This window comes from Antrostomus carolinensis, unplaced genomic scaffold, assembly GCF_000700745.2.
Source record: "Antrostomus carolinensis isolate BGI_N321 unplaced genomic scaffold, ASM70074v2 scaffold11462, whole genome shotgun sequence".
Taxonomy (NCBI): domain Eukaryota; kingdom Metazoa; phylum Chordata; class Aves; order Caprimulgiformes; family Caprimulgidae; genus Antrostomus; species Antrostomus carolinensis.
In genome coordinates, this window is record NW_010298976.1 from 63,966 (window position 1) to 71,467 (window position 7,502).

Below are 7,502 nucleotides of genomic sequence, written 5' to 3' on the forward strand. Positions count from 1 at the left end.
ACAGCTGCTACAGCTAGCTGCTAGATAGTGCTCTAAGGAGGTTTTCCAATTAGGTTGGCTGAATTAAATAACAAGAAAGAGATTAGCTTCTTCTGTGCATCTCTAGGAAGCCACAGAGAAATTCCAAAAAATACTCTTGCTAATCCTCCTTTAGGACCCCTTCATCTCTGATCACAAATACAGAAATGCCATATGAGCTACTCTACTACATGGGAACTGTGCCAGCTCTGACTGTCTGTACAGTCACAATCTAATGGCAAAGGATCCTACCTACTTATTCTGAGACTGACAGCATCTGTCAGAAGAAGTTTTTTGCTCAGTCTTCCTCAAGTTCCTCAAGTCAAATACCTTTACATGTTTAAAGCAGTGGGGATAAGATCCTCAGTTGTTATGTGAAACGGCAAGAACTAACACGGTGAAGAAGTATCACAGAGACTCCTATGTATGCATTATAGAAGCACCACATTTTTTTCACAAACTATGATCTTTTCTGTCATAAACCAAAGCTGCCCAAATCTTCCAGTGCATACAGAGAAGGTCAGACAAACAAAAAATACAATGACAGGCACACAACCTCAGTAGCATTACTAAATATTCACAAGCTCAGAAGACTCCTTTAACCCACAGACAAGATTCGTTGTTCTCAAAACAAAGTATCAGGAAACCTTCATCACTATTAAGGTTGTCCAGCTTTTGGCAAATGATAATTTATGTTACCAGGCAGAAGACAAATTACAGGTGTCCAACAGAAAAGACCTACATCGAGATACCAAGTCACCAGTTCCTGGTTAAGTGGAAGAAATATGGTAAAGAAAGCAGCAGGCACAAAACCCCAAACCAGCCAACGGTAGAATAAGCTTTTCAGGATTTGAATTATAGTAAGAACAGGAACAAAAGGAAAGAAAGGTCATTTCCCCTTTCTAATGCCCTACAGTTACAAAACAGACAAGAAGTGGCATTTTCAGCACAGCTAAGAGTACTGTCTCAAACCATTTTAGACCCAATGCTCTTGGAATCACAGAATGGTTTGGGCTAGAAGGGACCTTTAAAGGTCATCTAGTCCAACACCCCTGCAGTGAGCAGGCACATCTTCAACTAGACCAGGCTGCTCAGAGTCCGTCCAGTCTGACCTTGAATGTTTCCAGGGATGGGGCTTCTACCACCTCTGTGGGCAACCTGTTCCAGTGTTTCACCACCCTCATTGTAAAAAATTTCTTCCTTATATCTAGTCTAAATGTGCCCTCTTTTAGTTTAAAACTATTACCCCTTGGACTCAGAAGTTCCCTCCATCCAGTGAGGGTAAGACCACAGCACAGTGGCACGGGCACACCTCTGCCTCTCCAAACCTGCAGAAAGGCTATTTATTACTGAGCATGAGCCTCGGCAAAGCCACAGAGATCCCTCCTTGCACAACAGATTTCAGCTCTTTGACTGGGCATGGCTGCTTTGGCTAAACACCACCAGAGAGAAAAGCATTTCTGATATGATATACAACACGACTGGAGACAAAGCCAATCATACTCAACTTTGACATCCTGTCTCCCCCAGTGACTACTGTACCTGTGCGCTTTAAGGAGGTGAGTGTTTTTAACAAGTGGCCATGGTATGTACTTCCTTCACCCCTCAAACCCTGTGCAGCCAGGCCATTAAACCACCAGGAGTTTTCCAATTGTTATTCAGGACGTTGGTGATAAGGCTGCTAAATGGTATCAATATATCTTTTTATAGTCAGTTTTCAGAGTAGCCGCTTCTTCAATGCCCTTGTGTCATCCCCTCCCTCCGCACCCCAACCGATGCTCTATGGCACTCTGCAGGAAGGATCACAGCTCCTACTAGAAGAGCAGAAGCTATCTCATAGTTTGCAATAGGGCTTCCTCACCCACCTCCCACTGACTGCCAAACTCTCTGGAAACTTCTGCAGACCTCTGGCACATTTTCATGCAGCAGAGAAACATGTCCACCAAAGCATTTTAGTCAAAAGGGGTGAAAAGACAAATTCAATTGGCCCAAGATGCAACATGGACAAACAATGTCAGCTGAGCCAGGAGTCCCTTCAGGCCACAACAGTTCTAGTGTGACCTCCCAGCCCAGCCAGGTCAGGTACAGACCCATGCTAACCATTATTCCCAGTTTTTAGAACAATATATTTCCAACTCCTTTGCATTTCACAGCAACAAACGTGCCTGTCCCCTTACCAGGGCTTTGAGGGCAGAGGGAAGGCTGTGCTGGAGAATCAAACCAAAAGCACCTGTGGGAGATACAGAGGATCATATCATACTTATGGAGGAAAACTGTTACCAAACTGCTGTATTAAATCACAAGCGGAGAAACAAGAGGAAAACTGTTTGTAAAGACCACCTTCTATTTAAGGCTGCTTTTCCTAGTAAGTAAGGTTAGAGAAGCAGCTCTTCCCATCCTAATTCAGGCCAGAAGAATTATTAAGACAAATTTGAGAGCAATTTTGTTCCGTTTATTTAACTGGGAGTCCTCCTTTCCTGATATTTGAAAGGCACACTGCCTTTCAGAAGAGATACACACATAGAAGTACATAAAATTAAAATGTATGTAAACCAGATCTATGTAGAATAAAGATGTAGATAAAATGCACACACAGACAAAGTTTCAAAGACCTTCCAAGCCGGAACTGCAACACCTGCAGAGAGCTCAGTGCTGAATGCTCTGTGGCAGACAGTCTCTATGAACAACTAACTTCAAACATACTCTAAGAAGTTTCATTTCATGACATTTTAGATGCTACATTAAAAAAAAAAAAAATCAGCCTTCACAGATGAGAAATAATCAGAGAGCACACTAGTGGAAAATATATAAGCAACTCCACCAATGACAAGAATTTAGAAGATATACGTGGTACTTCAGTAGCTTTTCCTATCTACCTCCAGCACCAGCCCTCTTTCTTGTTCTGCCATGGAGAAAGAGATTTGCAAGTTCCACATGCTGCAGATGCTTAAGTCACTAATGATCCTAAAGCATTAATCTTCTAACACTGTACGCTGCCACAGCAGTTCTTGAGAACTTTTCACCTTCTTACAACGGGACTTACGCAAGCCAGTTACTAAGATAACCAAATTCCACACCCCCTGTTCATAGATGCTCTTTCTCCTTGCTGCACACACCCTCCATTCCCTGTGCTTGCACTGCCACAGGTGGCAAGTACCAAGTGTTCCTGAGCTCCTGACTGGGAGGAGATGCAGACCCACGGCTAGGACAGGACCTGGATGTCCTGCGATCTCCCTTCCCCAGAAAACTCAGAATCTTGCTTCTCAGCAACATTATTTTATGCACATCCTTCCTGCAGGAATTATACACTGTTATTATTTATAGGGCTAAGCCATACCTATTTTTATTTATGCAATGTCACAAATTTATATTCAACTCTATTTTCCTATGTCCCAAAGATGATGCATTTCCATTACTTTGAACTAGCTTTGCCTTTCCTCTTTGCTTTCCTTGCAGCTTTCCATTTTAAATAATAAGAACACCATCAATGTCACACCTCCGTGCCTGCATATTTGAACACAGAACTGCACAACACTTGAAAGGGATTTGAAAGGAAAGGCTTTGTGGAGGCTTTCACCTGGTAATCAGTTTTAAGTGACACACCGATTCTCAGATCTCCACATCCTGAATGAGCACAGATAAACAACCCAGCAAAGGAAGAATCTGTCTCCTGGACATCTCTCCTCTCCACAGCCTCCAAGATATACCAGGTATTCAAATCCATTATTAGCCTTCCCCTGCAGACCCCCATCCAAAAAGCAAAGGAGACTCAGATCTTAAAGCCAGAAGAGATCAAGGGCAGGGGGCTTGGCTGGTCACAGCTGTGCCCTCCAGCTGCAGTGTCCAGCCAGCTGCTCCTGCAGGTACTGCAGAGTCACCACAGCTCGAATTAATACAGCTCAGCCCGGAGAAAGAGAACTAATGGAGAGACAGGAGCAGACATACCAGAGAGGATCCTGGGGAAGGTAGGAGAGATGGAAGACCTAGTTAGGTTATTCATTCATGTGGCAGCAAGTACATTACATTTTTTCTTCTCTCTCGAAACAACCTTAGTCCTGAGGTCACACCAGTTATGCACCAAACAGCTCCCCGAAAAGTACCTCACCTCCCAGGCTGCATTACCTTAGCAGGACTGTTTCCTAGAGCTCTGAGAGACTATTACAGCCACAATTCTGAAATACACTTCAAAAAATAAGGATAGGCCACTTCACACTGATCTGAAAGGTGGCAAGTGACCTCCATTAGTGTGGAAGCACCTCTAGAGAAAATTACGCTTTATTATGGTTAATCAAGCAGGAACAAAACATGTCTGACAACATAATATTTAAATACAGACAATATATTCTTGTTGTTAATCACAACGGTGGTTTCTGAACATGTTGATTCAGTTCCTGCATATACCACAGGCTGTTTGACCTTCTGCAAGTCCCTTTGTCTCCTTACCATTAATAAGAGTACAAAGTATGTATTTATCTTCATGCTCACAACTCAAACACAGCCAAACAGGTTTTTATTTGAACTTTCCCAAACCAATTCACCTTTGGAACAAAACAATTTAGCTTAGAAGGGAGATTTCCGAAGTTGTTTATATATAAACTAAAAATAGTGATTTCAGATGGAGTGTCCAGCTCAGGCTTTAGTTAAGCACAGCTTACGTGACACACTAATAGCCTATCTACAGACAAGGCCAAGTTCTGCAGATTCATCACCGCCCTATTAGTCATTATTTCACTTTAAATGAACCCCCTACTTGAGATGTCAACAAAAACCATTTGTTCAGCACAAAAGTACTTGTTGCAAACAGTTGTTAAATGCTATGTTTTCTCCTACTGCAATCAGTTTTCCAATACTTTTGAGGATTACATGTATTTTGTATTTCTGCCTAAATATCTAGTATGCTGTTGAAAGCATCCCTCAGGGCTGAGCTAATCAAGAAAACAACATACATACAGAGAACTGTCATTATTACCGGGTTAAACACTAATGCAGTCTTCACTCGAGGGATTGCAAATTATACTTCAATGTGAGCAAGAGAAATCTTGTTCCCAAATCACTGAATAGTGCCATGTAACCTATGAATAAATTATTAGTCCTGAAAAGATTATAGATAGCAGTTTGTTATTGTCTTGAAAGCATGAATTGAAGATAACCAAACACCAAGCTGTTTGCAGAACAGCCTACAGTAATTCTCTCATGCTTGCTACAACACAGAGAGCAAAGCAACTTGAACGTGGACCAAACTGCTTGCTCGTGATTTGTGCATCCTCTCCCAAATGTGGCAGCACAGAGGGCATCTTTATGACTCACATTCAAGAAGGGTCTTACATGGGGCCTCAAATAAGCTTGCCAGTCTCAAACACAACATTTCTGTTAAAAATCATAGTCAGTCAAATCTACTGAGAAGACAAAAGAGTACTTTTCCGTAACTAGACAAGAGCCCTTTGTTCAGCTGCTGAGCCTTCCTAAAGCCTGTAATTCTTTGGCATAAGGAAAATGTTTAAATTAGTCAATAACAAAAGTCAATTTGTTGAGATAATGTAATTAATAAATGCCATCCGTATGCCTCTGCTTGACATTTTATAAAGACGATTGGTCTTGAAGAGCAGAGCAAACAGACAGCTCTGCAAATGACCTACTGCTCTATGGGGAGCTCAGCTGCTGCAAGGAGGAACAAGCTCTTCTCCAAGCTGAGGATTCCCGGTCAAAACACCACGTTCCCCACTGGGGATGGTAGGTAGTTCTCCACCTCCTCTCTGGAGGCATTAAATTGTAGCAGTGTGTTATAAATGGGGCTTATTCACAACTTGCACCTCTGCTAGCCAAGAAACTAGGCTTTGACCTCTGCTAGTCAAGAAATTAGGCCATGATCTGGTCATCCTGAGACTACACTTAAGATCAGGACCCCAGAGACTTAGATCCCTCACAACTTCAAACAAACCCAAGGCTGACAGCTCATTCTCCAAAGTCCACTATCTTTATCCTGTTAGCTGCAGCAATTGCCTCAAACCTACCACAGAGGTATCATCTGCCCAAGAACCACAATCTCAGTACCTGACTTCAAACCCCAAGATATTTGTCCCGACTTGTTCCTGAAGACAAGGCTCTCATCTACTTCCTTGATAAGGATCTAGAAAAAAATGCAGAGAAAACATCTCTGCACTTTAGGCCTGAATATTAAGTTGGTTCCAATGCAAACCTCAGGGCTAAGATATTAAAAAGAGAAACTGTTTCCGTGTTTGATCTCAGGACAAGAATCATCTATTCTTTAATTTTTAAAAGATAAGCTAACCTGGGATGGAAATCTATTCCCAGAAAATGGCTCCTGAGAACATCTAGATAAGGGGTGGCTTCATTACAGCACCAGAATTGTAATACCTGAGATTGATGGCAAAACCCAGAGCTCCCCTGAATTTCCAGAGCACGGCAGTGCAGGCAGCTGTTGGATGGGAGCACCCAGATGTTGAGCCAGAGCATGGGAAGCAGCCATGGCAGATGCTGCTGGCTGATTCCAGGTGCTGCCAAGCCACAAAAGGCAATGGACGGATATTTATTAATTCTATATTGAGAAGAAAAAGCTCATGTGAGCTGAGGAAGAGTGGAAATAAACCAAGACTGAAAAATTTCCTACCTTTCCTTGGAACTTATTTGGCAATGCAGATTTAACACACATAGGAGAGACGTGCATGGCATATAAATCTGAAACGCCACCCATCTCTTCAGCCCTTTTTCTCTCTTCTCGTCTAATTACTATCTCCAAAGTCTAGCTGCATTTTTTTAAATAAACAACATTCCTCCTCTCCAATACACTATTCATTTTCCAAATTCCAAGAGCAAAGTAACCATTAGAAACAAATGTAGGAAAATTATAGCATCATGCTTCTAAAATACTACATATTTCTGAAAAATATACCAAATATTACCCTTGGATCATCCTTCAATAACTACATTTATGCCAACAAATCAGTGCTCAGAGGCTTACAGAAGAACCAAAAAGACCACCCAGTTGATGTTGATGCCTCAGTGCTCTATTTTACTGAAAGCCTAAAAACCAGCCCCACACATGCATTGCTGATGTGAAGCAAAGTCTCCAGGCTCCAGAAACCTCACTGAGGAAGAGGAGAGCCGTCATTAACCTTCTGTTAGGAGAGCAGCACTGAAACGCTGCGGTACGCAGAACAACCTGCCAGCCAGCAAAGTTTCCCAACATGCGCTTGGGCTTTTAGAGAGGATTAGACTATCGCATGAGCTCTGGAAAACCACTTGTCCCACTGCTGTGGACCAGGATGAAACGGAAAGGTTTATCAGCCTCTTCCGAATGGGAGCTGACAAGTACAGCTGGATGCTTGGCACTGCTCTCTGGTGCTATTAAAATCAGCAAGAGCTGATTCCTGCTATCATCAGGACTGGACCCAATCTTTATAAAAGGCACATCAGGCCTCTCACTTACAGAGTGCGCTTTTTCTTTCCAGCAGTTTTAAGTTACT

General features: G+C 42.4%; 1 protein-coding gene across 1 annotated transcript in view; it reads right to left on the minus strand.

The window, feature by feature from the left end:
* Positions 1-7,502, minus strand: part of SDC2 (syndecan 2) — a 62,491-nt gene that overhangs the window by 53,945 nt on the left and 1,044 nt on the right. The gene's annotated exons all lie outside the window — the stretch shown is intronic.